This window comes from Lissotriton helveticus, chromosome 5_1 (assembly GCF_964261635.1).
Source record: "Lissotriton helveticus chromosome 5_1, aLisHel1.1, whole genome shotgun sequence".
In the NCBI taxonomy this organism is placed as follows: Eukaryota; Metazoa; Chordata; class Amphibia; order Caudata; family Salamandridae; genus Lissotriton; species Lissotriton helveticus.
Window position 1 is genome coordinate 74,559,725 of NC_136065.1, and position 9,245 is coordinate 74,568,969.

A 9,245-nucleotide genomic window follows, 5' to 3' on the forward strand; every position below is an offset into this window, starting at 1 on the left:
CAGCATTCCGACGGAGTCAGCATGGAAACCTCCGGAGAGAGACTGCGTAGCCACACAGGCCAGGAGGACCGTCGTGACTAATCAGAGGGCCAGTGCTGTCAGAGGAGCAAAAGAACCACAGCTGAAAGTAGGAGATAGTGTTGTGGTCAAAGACAGACACACAGGCTGGAAATTCAGGGCGCCGTACGAACCGGAGGAATGGACCATCGTCAAGGTACATGGGACCATGGTCACTGCGCAGAGGAGATAGCAAGTGGTCACCCGAAATGTATCTTGTTTCAAGAGGGTCTGTGGACCGGGCACCAGATCAGAGGAGACGGAAGACCCGGGCAAGGTTCCATGTCAAGTGCCTGTCGACTCGCCAGGACCTGTAACCTCCACACCAAGACACCTGCAAGCAAGAAATAGAGACGATGTGCCGGCCGCTCAAGGGCCCGCCCAAGACATTGTGACTCCAACATTTCAAACTCCCAGGCAGATGCAGTGGCCAGTTCCAACTCCCAGAGCCAGAGGTATGGCCTCTGGCCGAACCCTGCACCCTGCCAGAAGGACTTCATGTGCACATTTCCCTGAGCATGCAGACGAGCGTGGACAGTAACTAAAGAAAAGGAGGGATGTAGAGAGCCACCCGGGCTCTCCTCGACAATGTATTGAGCATGCAATCCTCGGGGCGGGCTCGACCCGAGGAGATAAAATAAATGGTTTGAGACCGCTCGGGGTCTTCCCACCAATCTATAACTTACAGTGTGGTGTGCCCCTTATTCCAGCGCTGCTCAGGCCCTTATCACCCTGGGCCCCGCTGCGCTACAGGGGCGTGCTTGTTACTTCTGAAATCCCTGCCTGCCTTCCTTACACGGAGCATCCACCAGAGGGCGCCGCTGCCTCCCAGGTTATGAAGCTGGAAGGAGCATTCTTTTTAAAGGAACATTACATGTATCAATGTCAATTATATTATTGTATATGACTATACTTGTGTAAGGATTATTGTTGTTCAACATAATGCGTAGTGTGCTAGAATTACTGAGTTTAATATAGAGAGATGACAAACCAGAATTCTCGAAATGTTGACTGCGGGCCCGAGGATCTGCCCTTTCTCCGCCCTCTAGAATTCACGTCTGAGTTTGAGCCTTTTGCTGACACAGAGGAGAACTGAGGGGTGCAGAACGGTGGGAAAGGTGGACGGTGGTGCTGGACTGTACTATCGCAACGGGGTAAGGGGCTGTAACTCTGTGCTGGCACTATGCATGAACTCAGAACCCTAGTGGGAGTGGTAGGAGGAGTGGGGCTTCACACCCGAAGGGTAGCAAGGAAGGACAGACTGGGTGTGTGGAGGAGTGAGGGCTCGTATAGTAGGGAGGGAAGCTTGCACTAAGGGAGGTGGGATAACATCTATTTCATGTAGTTCAGAGGAGGGTTGGTGGGTTGGGTTGTGTAAGATGTACTAGTGGGACAAGGGGTGTGTGCAAGATGCATTGGAGGGGCCGGAGTGTAAGATGAATCAGTGGCCATTCTCCACCAACACTGGCCTCAGTTTTGCCCCGACCCCCAGGAGCACCAGTCCTTGCTTGGCTATACAAGATGGCGGTCCCTTCATCGTTTATCCCAGGTTCTTCATCGCTCTCCACTAAATAGATTTACAGCCTGCCTCCTTTCTCCACTCTCCACCTCTCCAGGGCAGCCCTCCTCCTTGGTCTGCGCCATACATTTGATGTCATCACATGTGTCTTGTGAAATAAATATGTATGATATGAGTCTGTCTACATTTTCTTGAAGATCTGTGCGCTTTCTATCACTTGGCATTCTTTTCTGAGGACATCTCCAGTGAATTAGAGAGAAAATCTTGTGGTGTGGTAGGAGATATATGTGTTTGTTTGTAGAATGTGTTTTTTTTTGTTTTAGTTAGTTTTATTATAAGAGATACAAAACTAATATGACTCAAAGGTGCATTTTGTAAAGAAATGTTTGAGGCATTTGTGGCTGTAGATACACATGCTGTGCATACTCATGCCATCTAGTGTGCATACTCCTGCTATCGAATGTTGGCCCAAGATGTGTGCAAGTTTTTCTTCGAAGACTTCTCTACTCACGAGGTACTGTGACTCCACCCCTTGCTTGCAAAGCGCATAGCCATCTGTTCTATTGTTAGATTGTTTTATTTCCAACGCCAGGGTCAGATGTGTGCTCCGGAATGGCACAATTGCGGTGTTCTTTTCGTTCTTCGCTATTCCTCTCCCTCCGTTGGTACTGCATTCGACTGCATTTCCCCTTCTGTCGTATCGGGTGGCCGCCAACAGTTTAATCCGGGACTGTTATTAAGTCGACCCCAGCCCCTGGTGGAGCTTCGCCCATCCGAGTCTCTTTCCCTTCCATTCGGTCCGCTCTCAATATGCCTTGCCTCGGATTGAACGGACGCCTTTTCAATGGCATGTAAAATACCCCTGAACCTACCTCCACCAGGTCTGTAATCTTGGCCTCTCACCGGAGCACGACTAGGCCTCTTCTGACGCATGTAGGTCCTTCGGGTCGAAAAAGACTCCTTGAGACCAGCGATATGTTGCAGCAAAGATATCCAAGACTTCTTTGGTTCCACCTCCAATCTTGAGATTGAAGACTTTGAAGTCTTCCCGCCCGCTCAACAGGTCGTGAGTACAGCTTCTTCTACCCCTCCTCCTCGACACCGCTCCGAGCTTCCTCCCCAGAAGGGCTGTTCAGCAGCTCTGGACCCATAGAGGCAGGCTTCTGGACAACCACTGCTTTCGGGCCATGGTCGGCACTGACAGTTGATTTCAGACACTACACCCAGCTTCGGCTCAGTGCCAAAGAAAATGTTAAAGCCAACTTCCTCAGCGCTGCTTGCTCTCAGCTCAGCGAGGACCCAACCGTTGGATCCAAAGCCGCCGGTGTCAAAACCCATGTTGGGGCTGGTGCCGACTAGAAAATCAGCCATCGAACCAGTCCTCCAGAAGCTGCAGGATGAACTTGATGCTCGCCAGAGGCAGATAAGTTATCCATCCCCAGATGGGACGAATACTCCTGCAACCTCTGGTGCCATGCACTCGACTTTCTAAGAGACAGGTCAGCTTAGAGGAAGCTCTGGAGCCCCCTCCACCACCAAAGCAATGGAAGAAGCATGACAAAGCGGCCAGTCCTCTTCCTGAGACTAAGCTGCCATCCTCCTCTCCTACCTCACCCACCACCATCACTGTCCCCACCTCTTTCTCTGCCTGACCCACTTTCGTACACCCCTCTATGGTCACCACATTCCAACATAGGTGAACATTGTGGGGGGTCGATACGACATGCCCCCACAGTGAGACCCAGGGGATTTTTCTGACATTGATTGACCTGCGGATATGGATCCCGACCATTATCCTGCACTCCCCTCCCTGTCTGACGACACCACTGTAGGGCTGCTGCTTGCCATAACGTTGAAATGCATAAAGAGCCTGTCGAAGGGGATTTCCTCTTTGAAACTCTGTCCTCAGCCCATCACTCCATGTGGGATGTAGCAACAAGTCCACGAGTTAGAACTCCACGTGGGAGTCCTCCTCTGGTGCTTTCAGCATTGGGGGTTTTCCGGACAAGGATCTCTTCATCACTGCAGAAAACGCATGATGCCCAACCTGCACCTCCTGTTATGAACCCCAATGTACCCCAATATATGCCTAGGTGGTTACACAACATTTTACTTACATATGTCCTACCATTGTTTTACATAACGGGTTGGCGCTGACCTTATAACTAGTTAGGTGCTAAAGGAAATGACCCATTTAGGGTCACTCATGACCACTGCTCGGCCTTCCCAATACCAATTGATGAGTTGGTCAGACAGTCGGGAATACAAACCAAGATATGTTTATTCAGATACACTCGAGTGGAGCCCAATCTGCCCAGTCGCTTAGTAGTGCTGCAGAGGGACTGGCATCAGCAAGCATAGAGATACATTATGTACAATTCTACAATTCAGAACCAATGAAGACACGCACACTATGGAATTTTCCAGGCAGATGCAGCTAAAACAAAGAGGTACAGTAGGATAAGTTTCAATTCTTAGGCAGGGCACACACTATCTCTTACTCAGGGTCGTTCTGTCCGTGCCCGCTACTAGACTGGTGGGAAGAGGCCTCTATCTAGTGGGAAAGATATGCTTTAATAAGAACAGCGTATTCATTAGCAAAGCAAGGCCCAACCTTGGGGAAACAAAAATGACCATGGGCCTTCTCTCAGGCAGGCATGGATAAGTTTCGATCATGATTCAAAATGGAGGCCAAACATAAAATGGTGCCGCGAATGGCAACTTTTACATAGAGCAGTGAGCAAGTGAAATGAATATAACATTTACATTTCAACGGTGCTACATGACTGTTGAGTGGTTTTCTCAGAAAAACTAGCCTGCCTCATGTATTATGCATGAGGATTCTCAGTATCACAGCAGGATTACCATCTTCTGCATAATAATTCTGTATAAGGGACACCTCTATTTTCATCCTGGCCCGTCATGCCCACAGTACACTTTTAGTAGAAACCCGGAGGGTACCTTTTGGGTATATAGCACTACATCTTTGCTTGGCAAACCAGAAGAGAAAGACTTTCATGCTGATGGAGACGCTGAGGTCCATGCATGCAGACACTCCAGCACGAAGTGGTCTGACATCCCTTGCAGGGTGTCCATGCTGAGACCAAGACAGAGTCCTTTGCTCTCCCACATCAGGTAATGGGATTGACTCTATCCCAAGGGCTATCCTACATACATGCTAGGTGCACTTAGGTACCTGTAGTTAAGGTTTGCATCGTAGGAGTACGCATTATTACTGTTATGTATATATATATATATGCCTGCATACATTCATTGTCTTGGCACTATGGTAGAATTCTACCTTTTCTTTACTCTATGGTGCTCATAACCGTATATATCTGTTTATGTATAATTGTTGTTGCAGCACATGTATTTTATACTAGAATGACACTGGTGCAATAAATACTTATCAAAAATGTCCCCACCGTTTATTCTGTGTACCTCTCCGAGACAAAGTGAGTACAAGAGACTGAGAGAAAAGTACTGTACTGTTTACACGATCCCTGAGGGATCAGGGTTTTCATGTTCGATAGTTGCCAGGAACTATTTGCTCCTTGGTAAGAGGGGCTCATAGTGGCACTGTGAGCTGGCTGGTCTACAGACTAACATATCCCTCGGATGGTGCCTGTAATCAGTCTGAACACCAATCCCTTAGTTTATGTTGTCTAAATGTGCAGATCCTATATAGATTTGTAGGAACAACATGACATGGCACTGCAAGTGTTGGTTTGCTTCTTATTTAACGGTCAAATCTGAGTAGTTCAGTTGTGCTTTCTCAGAGATACTTAAGCACATTTACACAGAGAAGTCTGGTGTGGGAAGGGAAAAATCTGCCACAGCTGAGTAGGTATATCCTATGTATTGGCAGTAGGTATATTCAAGCTTGAAGGATCATAGGGGCATATTAGCAAGAACCTCGTTAAAATTATTGCCGTTTTAGCAGCAGGAAACTGCCGCTAAAATGGCGATAATGGGCTTGCTAATATGCGTTATAGAATTCCAATAGAAGCCCAGGTTAGATGTGCAGGACATCTAGCCTGGGCTTCTATTGGAATTCTATAACGCATATTAGCAAGCCCATTATCGCAGTTTTAGCTGCAGTTTCCTGCCGCTAAAACGGCGCTAATTTTAAGGAAGTTCTTGCTAATATGCCCCTCAGTTCCCTACATTGTGCATAAAACCTTATCTCAATTTCCTTGACACTCTTTTCAACAATGTCTGTTGATACAAACACAACAGCAGCATTACATGTGAATGCAGCAGGTGGAAAGAGAGCAAGAAGGTGTCAAGCATTTCAGAAAATTTCAGTAATGCACTTACCTTAAAACTAGCAGAGTTTGGAGATTCAGCAATAGGCGGGACTGTAAGATATGTAATTGAGGCGCACAAGTCATTCAGGATGGAGGTATTTTATTCATGGGTTAAATTCCCACCTGCAGACGCACGCACAAAAACATTTCATTCTAACATCCCGGATAAAACATCTGAAGAATATTGTACATACGAGGACATTGAAGTTCCGTTCAGTTACCAGAAGCATTTAAACTGGTTTAAAGGTGCCCTCCCACACACCACAGAAAAATGAGACATGGTCCGCTCAGCAGAGACGGAGCGACCTGGCCGGTCTTAGCGGCTTAAACACCGCATCCAGACGTTGACACATTGCCAATAGCAGACTTATGTCCTTTTCACAAAGAAATAATAACATTTTACAGAAATCTGACACGGTTTGTCATGAGAACACTCACACTTCAACCAACTAAAATTATACCCGCAGGTCAACTACAAGGAACTGCACCTAAAATTTCCTCACAAACACTGAATGCTGTTATGGGAAAAACGCCCACTAAACGTGAGCAAATGTCTTTCTGGATAGCACAGAAAAAAGCACAGTTAGAGGCAGTGTTACCACACACAGGCCCACAAGAAAAACACAGAATACTGACAATATGCTTGCTGATGGGAATAGCTCCCAGATAGAGGATTTTACTACTTGTAGTGCAGTTTTCACTGCCATCTATACCAGAACTCATGGTATCCCTTCAATAAAGGTGAAACTAGAAGTATTGAGACAAATACAGACTGAGTATGGAGCAGAACTTGCTTTAAACTCAGGGATGAAATGATTATGCAATTTTTCCCAAGTATCTACTAATATGTCAGCAAACATAACAGGGGAGGCAGCAGCGGTGGCTATGCGCCAACGCTTGAGGGAATACGCTTCTGCACAACAGGAGCCAGAATGACCAAAAATTATCGAAGATACAAACGCCGAATTGGGTAGAGATAATTTGGGAGCCAGAGTTATGGAACCACAAGTAATGGGTAGTCCTGAAATGGATAACACCAAGCAAGCACCTGATTTTTCAAAGAAGAAATGGGATTAAAAAAAAACATAAAATAGAGAGAATAGATCACAATCAAGGGGTGGGTTTCCTCAGCAGGTGCACTCGAAAGGAGGTATAACCTTAGAGATTGTGATAACATTCAAAAACCTGACAGATATCAGGAAACTGATACACATTCCTCATGTTCCTTTCAGGGTTCATCAAAAAACTCATAGTGGGAAGGACAGTCAGAACAAAGATCAGAAGAGCACACAAGGTCCAGAGACACACATGGCAGTTCAGACTTTAATATCAAAAAAAGAAGATCAACCAAAATCAAAACATCTATTTAAGAAGAAGGTAGTAGCAGGCCTTAAAATAAGAAATGCCCAGGTCACGGTGCAAGCAGCAGCTCAATGGCGTCGGTCGTCGGTGAGACCGGGGTTGCGGTGCGAGATGCGGCGGTGCCCTCTGCAGTGCCTTCAGGTCACGGCTGCTTCCCCCCCTCTGCGGCAACTGAAACCTTGTTTCCAGAGACGGTGCCCAGAGGTGAGTGAAGTCTTTGCTGTGACAGAGACTTCGAGAACAGGAGGCAAGCTCGATTTCAAGCCCTTGGAGAACTCAGCAACAAGTAATGAAAGTTCAGTCCAGTGGGAGAGGTGTGGCGCCGCGGCCAGGGCGACTGACACTGGAATCTGGGGACCACGGTTCGATCCCCGGCTCCGGCGGCAGGTTAGCCCAGCACCATGTGACTCTGGGCAATAGCTCGCTTAATCTTCCCGACGGCCCCCAGCGCCTAGAGACCCTTACGGGTGATTGTGCGCTTTACAAATGTGGACTTTACTTTTACTTTCTTCACTGCCCAAGGAAGAAGTAGCAACTGCAGGTCAACCCAACAAAGCAACTACAATTGGACAGTACTCCTCCAGGCAGCTCTTCTAGCTCTTCTTCTTGGCAGGTTCCTTAATTCCAGTAAGTGTCTAAAGTTCTGGGGTTTGGACTCCAATATTTATACAGAAAAATGCCCTGACACTCTGAGTGCACTTTACTAGGGACTTAGCAGTAAATCAAATATGCCAGTCATGGAAACACTAATCCATAATACAATTTACAGCAGGAGCACTTGCACTTTACCCCTGAACAGCAGGGGAAGAGTGCCCGGAGACACTAAGCCTGCAAAAACAGAGACAAAACCGGGAGGTCTGAAAACAAAAAGACAGGGGAAACATGCCAAAAGATGCCAGGTCTGACAACCTCCCTAGAAGAAATTGGCCTGTGCTCGCCTAAACGCTGCTTTCCACAAGACCAACCAGCCGCTTTCACAAGGACTTCAAATAAGACAAACTCCATCTTGGACTATACATTTGTGGACCGCCCAGGACAAGCCACGAATTGTGCAATTGAGAAAATCATAACCATGAAGGGTCCCATGCCCATAGAGAACCCGCCAGAGGGAAAATGGCTGAAAGAATTGCAAGTTGGGCAATCCTTGAAGAAATTGAGATCAGATGGGGCACCGTGACCAAATGGTCTCCCTAATGCCCTTTTTAAGCACAATCAGGCCTTTTGGGTTTCGTATCTTACTCCTTTGGTTAATTTGGCAATTATCACCAATACAATTCCAGTATCATGGAGAGGAAGCATTCTCCACCCCATCTTCAAGTCAGGCTTACGGACAACCGAGCAAACTGTAGATTAATCGCCCTGATCGATGTCGAAGCCAAACTCCACGCTGCCAACGTTTTAACAGATCTGGAACTATGGGCATCGGCCGAAAACATCATCCCAACTACTCAAGCGGGATTTAGGGCCGGCATGAGTACAACCATCAATCTACTGGCCCTCAGCCTTCTGATCGAAAAGGCAAATCACAGGGCCTTCAACCTATATACCTTCTTTGTTGACTTAACAGCGGCCTTCGACACGGTCCCAAGGAACCTCCTTCGGGCAAAGATGGCTGGATGGGGCATGCCTCCAAATCTTCTCAAGGCCATCATCGAGCTATACTAGACACCTGGGTACAAATCAAAATAGCTAAGTGCGATAGAATGACTAGAAAGGTCCCCACACTTATCAGCCTAAAACAAGGATGTGTCCTCGCCGGCTGTCTCTTTAAAATATACACAGCAGATATGGATGTCCTGCTATCAGAAATTTTGAGTGATCCACCAAAACTCGCAAATAGACCACTGTGCAGTCTACAATATGCATATGACATTGTTTTATTCAGCCAGACTCCATCGGCCTTCAGGGCCAAATTACAGCCCTCCTTAGATTTATTGAATCATGAGACCTAAAGTTAAATCACAGCAAAACAAAAGTCATTTGTTTTCACCAAAAAA

General features: G+C 46.9%; 1 protein-coding gene across 2 annotated transcripts in view; it reads left to right on the top strand.

The window, feature by feature from the left end:
- Positions 1 to 1,751, top strand: part of LOC144754145 (flotillin-1-like) — a 229,764-nt gene extending 228,013 nt beyond the window's left edge. For both annotated transcript variants that reach the window (XM_078641724.1, XM_078641725.1), the window contains exon 14: positions 811 to 1,751. The gene's annotated coding sequence lies outside the window, so the exon portion shown is untranslated. The remainder of the gene's footprint in view (positions 1 to 810) is intronic.
- Positions 1,752 to 9,245: the final 7,494 nt, after the last annotated feature.